The 12928-nt window shown below is 35.0% G+C and overlaps 1 protein-coding gene across 3 annotated transcripts in view; it reads left to right on the top strand.

Annotated features, from left to right (window-relative positions):
* LOC145293253 (uncharacterized) overlaps positions 1–12928 on the top strand; it is a 132459-nt gene that overhangs the window by 41820 nt on the left and 77711 nt on the right. The window contains exon 2 of one of the 3 annotated variants that reach the window (XM_080139828.1): positions 5651–5756. The exons of the other annotated variants lie outside the window; for them this stretch is intronic. The gene's annotated coding sequence lies outside the window, so the exon portion shown is untranslated. The remainder of the gene's footprint in view (positions 1–5650; positions 5757–12928) is intronic. 3 annotated transcript variants of the gene reach the window in all.

The raw sequence follows: 12928 nt of genomic DNA, 5'->3' as shown, positions 1-12928 counted from the left end.
AAGAGAATCAAATTTTAACTCCTTCAGGTTTATTTAAAAGAGAAGATATATACTAAAGCAAGGCTGAAAATGAATATCGAAATACAAATAAAGTGATACAGGGTAAACAAAAGCTTGTGGTGAACACTAGTTCACTTCTGAATAAGGGACGAGCATATGAGCACAAGAACGGAGGTAAACGTGATACTTTGATCACTGAAATTTAACTTGTCATTAAAAAGTCAACATGGCAAAAACCTGCAAATATCTGTGCTTTATTTAGGACATTAATAGATCAGTTTTAAGTGGGATTACAAAATGTATGTATGTAAAAATGGTATATATAATATATTGTTTTATAATGGTGAAATATCTCTGGATAAAAATTGTATATATATATATATTTGACCCAATTACACTATTCCTTGGGTTTGCTTTTACAATACACATTGAGACAAAAAAGTGGTCCAAAATTAAAAAATATAACAAATGTTATCAAAGGCAAGATAAGTTACTCTTCTATCTAATGACGTAAAAATAAATAAAAAGATAGTGTTTGAAACCCACCCAATAAATGTTACTGTGACATTTAATGAGTGGGTTTCAAACTGTATTTTATTTTATTTTTTTAATTCCTTATGAAGACTTCAAATATTTAGGTGTCAATTTGCAGACGTTTTTCTTGTTCTCACATAACGCTAGACACTATTAATCTTTCGATCCGAATAAACATTTTAAAGTGAGTAAAACGATTAAAAACTTTTCCAGATAGGTAGAAGAGTAACTTATCTTGCTTTTGATAACATTTATTTGTTATATATTTGTTTTTGGACCACTTTTTCGTATCAATGTGTATTGTAAAAGAAACCCGAATTTTTTATCCTTTTTTTTTTTTTTTTTTTCGTTTGATGACTTCTCTGGTAAATCTCGAAATCCTTTTAGATTGAGGCAAACCATCACCTGTCTCAAATGATACTATTCCTTTACTGACTTAGAGAGAGGTTTATATTCTTGAAGAGGTATAAATAAGGAGACGTTCTTATTTTGCTCTGACCTTATTGGCAGATGGCCATTTGCATCCAGCTGACCAGAAATTCCACTGGCAATGGCACTGAACATTCCAATTTATTTTGCTTGATCAATCTCTATGGAACCTTAACATAAGTTCTTATCTTTCTCAATTATACTATTGCAGAATTAAACATGGTAGATCTAACAGGATTGGAATTCAACATGATCGATTCCATAGTTTGTGAGGGTATCCATTAGGTTACTTTCTCGTATTCTAAGAAGAATTTGCATTCATTTGCCAAATAAAATATAATTTCTACCACCATGGCGTTTGGTTTACATGCTGGTTTGTGTTAGATAGTTTTTGAAAATTGAATTCCAAATTTATCTGAGCCGATTTCTCTCTCTCTCTCTCTCAAATTAACCCTTCTCCCTTCCTTCCATGTTTACCTTGATCTTACTTGAGAACTGACCATACATCTACTAACTCAAGCATAATGGTGTTTACCCTGGTCAGGTTCAGACAAATTTTTCCCTTGCTTGCATTTCATTCTGAACCATGGTAGTCCTGAGCAAAATTGCATGAGATAGCTAACAAACTCCTACCCATTCTTTCCAGATGACCACACCAACAGTCTCCTATTCTGCACACATCTCCCCATACTATCCAGATTCTATCTTCTTCTGAGATCATCAGATCTCAACCTGTCTTTAAGACTTACATTACACATCCATTGCATCATTTCTCTCAATGTAACACATACCCTCAATCCTCACTGGCCAGGTTTTACTTAATAAATCATCACATTAAAGTAAGACCTGGCCAGTAAGAGTTGAGGATATACGTTGCATGGAGAGAACTAATATATGTGATTATCAAACAAGGCGTAGTGCCACTTTGATGTAGGGGGCTACTATCGGGGACATAAGTTGCAGGGATACTATGTAGGGAGTTGAGCAGCTAGATGTCTGTTCACATTACACTTGAACTTCTGCATGTCAGTACAGTTGGGAAAGCAAGAACCCGGAAGGGAGTTCCAAAGTCTAGCAGTTCTGGGGAAGAAACTATTAAAGTAGAAGGCTTTCTTACAGCTAGGGATCTCTACTGTGTAGGGGTGGGATTTTGCTGCTTGTCGGCTTTGTCGGGGGGTATTTATGTCGAGGGGGTACAAGGGCTTGTAGTTCGTCCGAACATCCACCATTAAAATACTTGTAGAACAGGCAGAGGGATGCAACATTTCATCAGTGGGACAGAGGTTGAAGCTTAGATGACAGTTCAGGACTCATCAGGTTAGCGACTCTCTTTTGAATCCTATCCAAGAGCAAGAGACTAGTAGCAGATGCACTAGCACAAATGTGGCAACAATACTCCATACATGGGCGAATGGTGGCTTTGTAGAGGTACAGGATACTTTTAGAACCATGAAAAAAAAACAAAAAAAAAACAGTGAGTGTGCCAAGGTCAAAACTTTTGATTATTTACTTTATTTGTTTTTATCTCTTTGGGTGAATCTTTCTTTTTACAATCTTCTTTTAAGGTTTGAACCTTAAAAGAATTGTCCATGGATATTTTTATATTATTGATGCAAGATCGATATACAAATCATTCTGTTTAAGATTTCATCCAAGAATCCTCCAAAGTATCCCGTTAACTGCTTTTTTTTTTTTTTATCATTATCAGTGAATTCATCTAACTTCATCTTATATATTCTATGCGTTTGCGATACTTAATTTGGCAACTTGTTTCAAAAGTATATTACTCTATTAATCTGCAACCTCTCTTACAGACGTGATGTCACTAGTCTGTCTTTTTTTTTTCTATAACTACTATTATGACATGTGTTCTTCAGAATTGTCTGATCTGCTTCCTTTGTTTCAGCTCGTTTGACTCGGTCTAGTGGTCTCCATCAATTCTCTTTCTGCTCACTGTTTTTCTCCTACCTACAGCCTTAGCCATTTTCAGATTAAGGCCAATAGGCAGCTCCTGCCTTTGTGATAATCTTTCGTTCTTTTTAGCTCCTTACATCAAGCGGCTTCATGTCTTGTCTGGAGCGATTAGAAATTGATCTAGTTTTTAAAATTTTCCATAGCAACTTGACAATAAACCTTCTATGATAGATCATGTAGAATTGTCCACCATAGTTAGAAATGCGAATGATTATTTTATGAAGTAAGTTCTGGTTGTAATTATAGCTTTAAAAGCAATGCAAGTCCAAGTATTATGATTCCTTTGTGCTCTTAAACCAAAGGAAACGATTTATTTTCAAACGCACCACTGTCGTATCAAAGAACCATCAGAACGTCTTGGTTCCTTTTCTTCTCTCTGTCCAATAAACGGGCATGGCAGAGCCGTGACACTTTCTCCCCTACCCCCTTCTCTTTCACCACTCACAGTCATGTGATGAGAGCTGGAATGTCAGGTGAGTTTTGTTGCAACCTCAAACCATACCCACACGCCTTTTATGCCCGACCCCCAGCCGAAACCCACTCCTATTCTTTACTGTGTATGATGATGATGATGATGTGTTCATTGATTGTGTACGCCAAACGTGCACACGCACACAGAATAGCAACAACATCAACAACAATCTTCTAAGCCATCATCTAGTTTGTTTTATTATTCCGTTTGTAAGCTAGCGACTAGCTTCTGTTCGCTTCATTTTGCTTACGGATGCTCAGTCGTGCCACTATTTCATTCTTAGCTCTATGCCTTTTTTCAATGGATGTCTGTACTTAGTCACTAGTGGTGCTCAGTAGTAGACAAAAAGAATTCTGTTTTATTCATTCCAACACCAGCAGCTCGCCATTATCGGTCTGTTTGTTAATGTTACTAAGAAGTCATTCAATACAACGTTAAATCTCTTATATTAATAAAATTATGGGTAACTTCTGTGTCATGTTTTTCTCACCACTGCGTAACTTCCACATTTTTAAAACTTACTACTCATTATTTCTTGAAATAAAGAAAAAAAAAGCGAATAAAATATCAATTGCATGAAATAAAACGATTTTTTTTCATTTATAATAATTTAAGAAATTAAATCCACCTTCATGCTTTTCGATTTTTTAGTAAACAAGGCAACTATTTTAATCCGTTATTACTTGTTTTTCTTGTTTTCTGCTAAGTTTTTCAAAGTGCTCACATGTAATCGCCTAAAAAAAAATAGAATATCATTGATTTAGTCGATGAGTGTTAATCTTTCTTTCTTTTTTTTTTTTTAATATAAAGCACATAACAAAAAGCGGGGGTGGTGGTATAAAAAGACTTCTGGGCTACGCTGGATATGTACAACTAATGAATGAATAAGCTGTTTTCTGATCTCAATCTATAGCATTGGGAGATTTAAGAATGTTCACATCAGCTTTGAACAATGGTCATTCATTCAGAAAAAAAAATGCTTAGCAAAAACAAGATGAAATAATTTGTAATTGAAAAAGAACTTAAAAGTGCTTACAGCTTCCATTCACAACTTCCATTTTTATGTTACAGAAATGCCTGGTACTGTTTGCCCGTAATAACACTAGCGATCTCGGTTCCTTTTCGCATTGAATGTATTCATTGTTATTTTATGAACATTATTTTTAATTATTTTATTTTATTTACTAATACTTATATTAGCAATGTTGACTGGTTGGTGTCATTCACTGATTGGGCCCAATGAAATAGTTTTTCTGGCAGTTGAATGAAAACAACGAAACATCGAACCAGAAATGAAAATATGAAACGAAATATAGCTTTCTTACCCCCCACCCCCCGATTTTTTTTAGCAAATTATAATAGAAATGAAAAAAAAAAAAAAAAAATGCCAGAGGAACTATTTTGTTCGACAGAATCGCATACATGGTAAGCAACTAGTCAACATTGCCCTTATATTTTATTTATTCACTATCTCAAATGCTCGTTGTAAAGTTTGTCTATTTCTCGGGAGTAGGGAGGGACGCCAACTTTGCCAACTTGGAAATAAAAAATGTGTCAAGTCATGTAAACTTTGCTGACGATGTTGAGACAACATTGAAGTTATAAAATTTCTACAAATGCATAATTGATAATTAAAGTAAAAATTCATCTCATAATGAAACCAGTGAATACCATTCATTTTTTGTTTTTCAAATCTATTACTAATCGAGATTTGGTATCTGTCTGTTTGAAGTTGAAACTATACAGTTAATATGTTATGAATATAACAAAATTGATTCATTGTTAGTTTTTTATTAACCTGGAACCAAATATTGGATTAAAAAAATATGTGTATACATGTATGGGGTTCACAGAAAATATAATAGTTCTCTGGGGATCAACAAGCAAAATGAAGTTAAGAGGTGAATGTAGTTTGCTTGAAGCATTGTATTTTTTTTTTTTAATTTTCTTCCTTTGGAGATTGTAACGCTGGGTATGGGGCAGCCAGACCAGCTGCTAACATTCCCCTGCTTTTTATTTAAACCAACCGAGAACTCTTTTTAGTATCCTCATTATTCCCTTAAGTACAATTGTCTGGATCTCTTTTACACTTGGTTCACCAAGAATATTAATTAAGTAGGACTTTAGGTTCTTCTCCATAAGCCCTGTGGCACCTATAAAACTGGTATGATTGATATCTAAGATTCCAGTTTCTTTTCATATACATGAGACCTTGATATTTGGTCTGTTTCTCCCTTTCAGCTCTGGTCAGACCTCCATCATTAGGGAAACTCACTTTAACCAAGGTTACAACTCTCTCTGACTTATTCCATATAACTATGTCAGGTTTGACAGCAGCATTTTCAAGGTAGGTGGCTGTAGGAATTACATGCTCGTAATGTATGGTATATAAGTCATTTCCAACTGTTCTTTCAGGTTGATGTTGCCAGGACTTGCTGCTATACTGGATGTTTAATTTTTTACAGATGATCCAGTGAAGGTACTTACATATTCCATCATGTCTCGCTGTGTAGTAGCCATCCCCTAAATAAACCTTGCAACTTGATACTAGATGACTCACACTTTCCAATTCCGTATATCAGAATCTGTATTTGTTTTCATTAGTGAGATCTGCCATGTTCTTGAATGCATTGGTCATCAATCCCTGGTCTTGAGCAGCCATTTTAACCCTTTCCTGATTGTGGTGGAGGGCTCCCCTCTTGAGCCAGTCCAAAGAACCATCTTTGTCTATGTATTCCTGGGAGTTTCCCCCAGAAAATACTTTGCACGCTGATGTTGGTCCCACTCTTTAAGCTTCCTCTTTTGGAAGGTCTCGGTATATTTCTGCCGGCTCTTTCTTGCTATTTATGTGGCAGACTTGTTTAGTGTTTCAGCTTCATCTGTGAGACAGCCCTGACCAAAATGCTTGGCCAGGTGAGTGACTGATGTTGTTCTGCTGGCTCTTGTCTCATCGTATAGCATGTAGTTAAATGTAATATGTGGAAGGCAGTATAATGTGTTTTGTGTCTTTCCGTTACCTCTGCATTGTACTGACTTCTACATATTACAAGATGAAGTTAATTGAAACTAATAGTGTCTTTGAAAATTCTCTGGTTAATTAAAGAAAATAGAATTTTTATTTAGCCATTTTTTATCTATGTATATATTTGTTATGGGGGGGGGGAGCTCGTCCTTGCTGAGTCATAAAATCCGTTTAAATATATTTTAATTCATGCAGGTTTTATATTTATCATTACAAAGCCAATTCTCTATTGAATATGATATATATATTGTAGATTTCAAAAGTTTTCAGAAAATGATTTGGGTGCCATCAGTTAGTATTGAAACAAAAACATTTAGCCCTCCAGCCGCATTCCGTACTGTTTGAGTTAACCAGACAGATAAGAAAAATTTTAAATTAAACCACTTCTAGCTATGAATGATGAACTATGTCGGCAAGTTAAAATGAACATTTTGCATTTCAACTTGTTGACATGTTACTATGCATGTTATTCGTTCATCCAAACAAAGATTTTACTCATTATAAACCATCCTTAGTGTATGATTGCTATTTTCTGTGATTAGTAGTTTAAGAGTTTATCGATTAAATATCTACAGACCTCCACATAATCTATTATTTTATTTATATAGATTACTATTAAATAATACTTTCTCTCATATATATTAATATGTCAGTTACTCTTTCCTCCTTTTGTACACATTCTTTTTCCTACCTATGTCTGCATGCTGATTTCGATCAGATAGTTGCACAAACAGGGCTTTACGTTGTGAGTGGAACAGTCTCATTTGCCAGTGATTTTTTTTCCAAGTGGTGACTAGAAATAATAAAACGCTTATCTTTTGATGATTGTGTTTTTATTTTTTTCACAGACAATCTTCCAGAGCTCATTACTGAGTGAAAAATGTCTTTTCAACTTTTATTATGTTTTAATAAAACCAGCAAAGTCAAGTTATTTAAACAATAAAAGTTTATTAGAACAATATACTCATTTATTTTTTTTTTAACAAAGGATGTTTAAAAAAAACACTTAAAGACATTCAAATGTTTATATCTTCAAATCTCAACATAAAACTCAGTACATATTGAGAATTACAATTATTAAAAAAACAAAAAAATTACAGAAAAATCTTTATTATGTACGTACTCATCATGGAACAAAGATGTCATATTCCAAAAATCATATGAGTTTGGTTAGTAACTTTTCTATTTGGTTAGTAAAGAAAAATATTTAGTTGTCAAAGGTCAACTAAAGATAAATTTGTCTGTAGAGCCCTGACATATCCAGAAGCAACGTTGTTATCTTTTGTCCCTGACATGTCCTTACTTGCCACATACAGAAACAGACGACCAGAGGACAATGGATCCTGGTGTTAACTCCACCTGAACTTTCATCAGAGCACTGTCAGTTGGATAGCTCTGGCACTACCCCACCTTGCTGCTGCGTCTATTCTAGTGAGGAGGAGCTGGACTTTAGATGGATGTTGTTGCTATAGTTGTTGTTGTTGTTGTTGTTGTTGTTGTTGTTATGTCACGTGAAATATGTGTCCCTAGTGTTTGCTGAAGTTGGCAAGGTGTTCTCCGATTCTCTTGAAAATCTACAGCATCGTGCCATCAGATATATACTGCATATTCCCTGCCGCAACCCTTTTCCCTCTGGAATATATGATCCGTTAGGATTAGATCTGCTGTCTACTCGTCGGAATGTAATGGTTGCTTCTGTTGCTGTACAGATTTTCATGCTTCTTGCCATACTGCAATGCTTAAATACCGCCCTGTGCTGCGGCTGAACAGACCAAACCTGCGACGGGATACATTCACATTAGACCCTCTGCATAATCACACCGGTGTTTGCTCAGAGATGTACTGGTGATCACCTTTTGCATTGTGTTCTGCAATCCTGAACATGCTGCCTCAGAATTGTGTGAATACACATGTATCACTATCACATTTTCTCATTTTCGGAATTCTGTATTGGCTAACTATCATGATGCTCCTAAGTTTTATGCATTCCCTAATTAGCTTGGTAGCCTCTGTCTATTGCTAATGGTTTTATGACCATGGTTTAATGAAGGAAAAAAATTTGTTTTTGAGCGAATTGGACCTGTGAACAAAGTCCACAAAGGGCGTGCTTCAAGATTGATTGGTCTGTATGAAGTCCTCTTTATTAGCCATAGATAATTGTTAAAACTATAATATTGCAGGTTCACTGGGAGCAGCAAGACCCAACAGTTGCATACAAAGTCAAGGAAGGTTTAGCTCAGAACGCACAAAGGAATGCTTGTAAGCACTGTTATCTTCACGCATTGGATCTGAGCTCAAACTGCCTTTGCTTTTTGATTTACCTTTCCGTACACAAATGTAAAGATGAAAGGGTACTTCTGCACTTACTGACCCCGCGGTTTCCACAAAGTTTCCGGTTATTTCCGTCAGCTGACGGACACACCCTAGAAACTTTGTGGAAAACCACAGGCCAGTAAATGCAGAAGCATTGATGATAGACTATCCTTGAGTGTCTTCAATTTCTCTGTATAATGCTTTGTCAGGATAACTTGACATAAGTACACTTAACCCTACAAATAAACCCCAACCAAATATTCAAAATAAGATAGTATTCGAAATCCAAATAATATCTTCCCATGACATGCCTATACATTGGCTCATACAAGAAATGGTGCATCTTCTCTTAGTAATGTTACCTCAAGCAGCAGCACAGCTGGATACTCCACCAGACCAGATGAATCCTTATCTTGGAATTTAGTAACAGATATACTACAACATTGTTAACTGGTCAATTCTTTCTTTTATTCTTTTATTGCATTTTCATGCCAGACAAGGCACAGTGCCACTTTGATATAGGAGGCTACTATTCAGGACATAATTGCAGGAATACTATGTAGGAAGTTTTGCAGCAAGAAGTCTTTTTACATTACACTTGAACTTCTGCATGTCATGAGGAACCCAAAAGGGGATTCCAATGTCTAGTAGTTCTGGCGAAGAAACTATTAGCGTAGAAGGCTTTCTGGCATCTGGGTATCTCTACTATATAGGGGTGGGATTTTGCTACTTGTCGGGTTTGTCATGGGGTATTTACATTGAGGGGGGAATACAAAGGCTTGTAGTTCATTGGAGCATCTAATTAAAATACTTGTAAAACAGGCAGAGGGATGCAACATTTTATCGGTGGAAGAGAGACTGAAGCCTGGATGACAGAAAATTAATGTTCTTCACTTATTTACTAAATCAATGTTTGAGACATTGAGCAAAATCTTGACTTAACACTAGGCTATCTATATATCATATAGAAATCAAGTATTAGTATATCCAGAAAGGGGCTCCTTGATTTCTGAGAACTTGCTGAAGTAAAATATGAAAACATTAGAGGGCGATCGATCTTTATATTGACTTCTGGATTTTCATCGAAGCTCTATTAGCTGGGTTATACCCCTAATATCAGTGCGTGTCTAACCTGTTTGCCATGGGTGATCCTCTCAGCCATGGGTGATCCTGTCAAGGTTCAATGTTCTTGAGAGTATATTGATATATGGTGTGATCTCATCATAGAATAACTGTTCTGGTTTTTAGGTGTGGAATCTGTTAACAAGAGCGTAGCAAAGGAGTATTGAAATGGATTGAAGTGATAATTTGAAGTCTGCATAATCACTATAACAAACCGGTTTTCATTAGATCACCAAAATTTTCCCTTGACTGCAAAGCCAACATGTCTAGGCGATTCTTGAGATGACTTGTTCCTTGGTATTGTTCTGATCTTGTGTAGTTCTAGGAGGTCTACCCTCTCAGGTTTTGCCTTATCCTTTGAGATGCAGGCTTAATTTATAGCTAATTACCTATCAGAGAATGCTGATGGGTCTGCCCAAGCATTTTTTTTTTTTTTTTTTTTTTTTTTTTTTGCAGGCTACAGTGCTCTTGCTCTAGGGCGTTGGCTTTTCAAACCTCATTTTCCCAACTCTTGTGTCATAACATCCTGTCATAAGAGGGAGATAAATAGATAGATTACCAAAATTGGAGAAACTTTAGGTTTGGTCAGTTTCAGATGAATGATCATTTTGGGAATACCAGTCACTGTATATCAGAGGAGGACGATGACAGCTCCCTGCAAACACTAATATTGTATTATGATATACATGCGACTAGAGATCATTCTAGAAAGTTTCTCCATTGGAGGAAGCTGGCTTGATTCACTCAAGGTGAATACCACACCAGGTAGACACAGAAGGAAAACCCACTCTCCACTCCCACAGATTCATTTTCTACATCACAACAATGCAATGTTCTTTGTCTGTTGGGGAAAGTCAATTTTCTTGCTATGAAAGAAAAAAAAAAAAGAATTTTTCTGATTCAGTGTGTTATTCAAACATGCGAATTGTTCAGTCACTGTTTTGCTTTCAACAATTTGTAATAACAAAAATCGTTGCTATGACAGAATGCAATATAATATTTCCAGAAACATAGGAGTGGTAGAGTAAGTTTGGGTTGCAGTGCATTGTGGGATATGGTTTGAAGTAAATGAGCAGTAAAATTCAGTAACTTGTTTACTTTGGCAAATTACTTTTAGTTTTTATTGTTTTGTTTGTAGGAAATTACTTAGTTTCTTTGTAAAGTGCATCCTGATTTTTGGGGTAGGTCCTTGTTCTGGTTCTGGAACACCATTAACTTTAAAAAGAAATTTAAGTTTATAGAGGGCAGAACAATGCAAAGGTATTATGGATGCTGAAGCAACTCAAGATATAATGGTGGAATCAGCTATGAAGTTTCACTTTTATTGATCCAATTCATGTACATGTATATAACCACACACACACACACACACACACGTGTGTGTGTGTATATATTTTTTTTTAAATGCAATATGTAGGATATTTTTTACTTGTGTCAGGCAGCCAAGTAGTGTGTTCGTGATACTATATTTCAAGATGTCTTCCCTTTGTCAGGCGTGCAAAACTGCATAGCTGGTTCCATCAGTATATCTTAAGTTGTTTCAGCTTGTGTCCAAGTTGGTTGAGTCAAGTGGAGCTTCAACATTTGCACGTGTCCGTTTTTTTTTTTCTGTACTTTTTTCACATATCTTTTGAAATGTTGGATAAGACTTACTTCTTTGGTGTACATCACCACAATAACGACAGTGTTTGATGTAATATTGATACTGTGCTTAAATCTTTATGGGCTTTCTTTCACTTCAGTCTTCTTTGTCATGACATCTCAATTGGACATAGTTGCTTCTTTTGAGTTTTGGTGCCTTTTCTGTCATGGTGATGTATCGCTGAAATTTCAGTCGTAGCATTCAGCATCTGACTGGTATCTTGTTTGTCCCGCACTCTCACCGGCTTACTTTGCTTCCTGTAAATCCAAATTTTGGTACTCTCAGCAGATGTCCTCTTATTCTTTAATCTCCGCTGATGAAACCATCTTTTAGATCACCAAGTTCATACTGTTGTGCTTTCTAACACAATTCTATTACATATTCATCGAATTTTTGCGCTTGTGTGCATGTGAAAAAATTTGTGTTTGAGTAATCTTGTTTTTTTTTTTCTGTTCATTGGAAGTTTTTATTACAATTTGAAGGTCCATCTCTTTGTCAAGTGTATCAAAATTAGAATGCTGATGAAAATTCTTTATATATTGGAATATTCACCAACATATAATTTTGATAATGAATAAAATGAATAATTTTGATAATGAATGGAAACGTGCATATGTATGGAAGGCATGTTGTGTATTTATTTCTCGAACTCTATTGAATATTTCAACTTTTAATTAATGTTTTGAATGGTACCCCAATATGAAACCTCTAATTGATATAACCTATTAATGATTGAGTGGGGCAACTACACTATGATTGCAAAATTCGGAAAATGAAAAAAATCAATAAAAAAACAATGGTATCTACTGACTTTTTGTGTCAATTTCAACTAAAAGCAATGGCATCTACTTAATTGGCATGTCAGAAATACTTAAACATTACTGCATTATTTAAAAAAAACAACAAGATTTCAATCTTTATCATGAAAAAACGTTGCCATATTTCTTTTGGAAGACACAACATAATACTAAGGGAAGAAACTCAGTTATGCAAAAAACAAGGCACAATTTATTTTAAAAATTGACAATAGTTGTACTCTATTTACCTCCCTTTGGAACTCTCTGGAACTTTTTTAGCCAAATATTTTATTTCACTAATTTTCATCAAATAATATTTTCTTTAATAAATTTTTCTACGTTATCATTTTTCATAATTTTTGGATATATTCATTACTATAACATGGCAGTCACTTAGAGATCATTGGTTTGCCTTGAAATTAAAAAAAAATTTTGAATTTCGCTATTATAGTGTAGTTGCACTTATTGAGATTATATTAAACAGCAGCATTGAAATATCTTATGAGTCTACAATAGCTGTATCTTTTTGCAAAAGAATATACATGTGATATACAAGGGTTGTTCCAAACGGAAAGCTTCCTAAAAAAATTTTTTTTTTTTAATTCTTTTTTTGACTAAAAAAA

The sequence above is a fragment of the Euprymna scolopes genome, chromosome 14 (assembly GCF_053919585.1).
Source record: "Euprymna scolopes isolate OS-2025 chromosome 14, ASM5391958v1, whole genome shotgun sequence".
Classification (NCBI taxonomy): Eukaryota; Metazoa; Mollusca; class Cephalopoda; order Sepiida; family Sepiolidae; genus Euprymna; species Euprymna scolopes.
The sequence above is the reverse complement of the archived record's forward strand: the minus strand, read 5'-3'. Positions and strand labels throughout refer to the sequence as shown.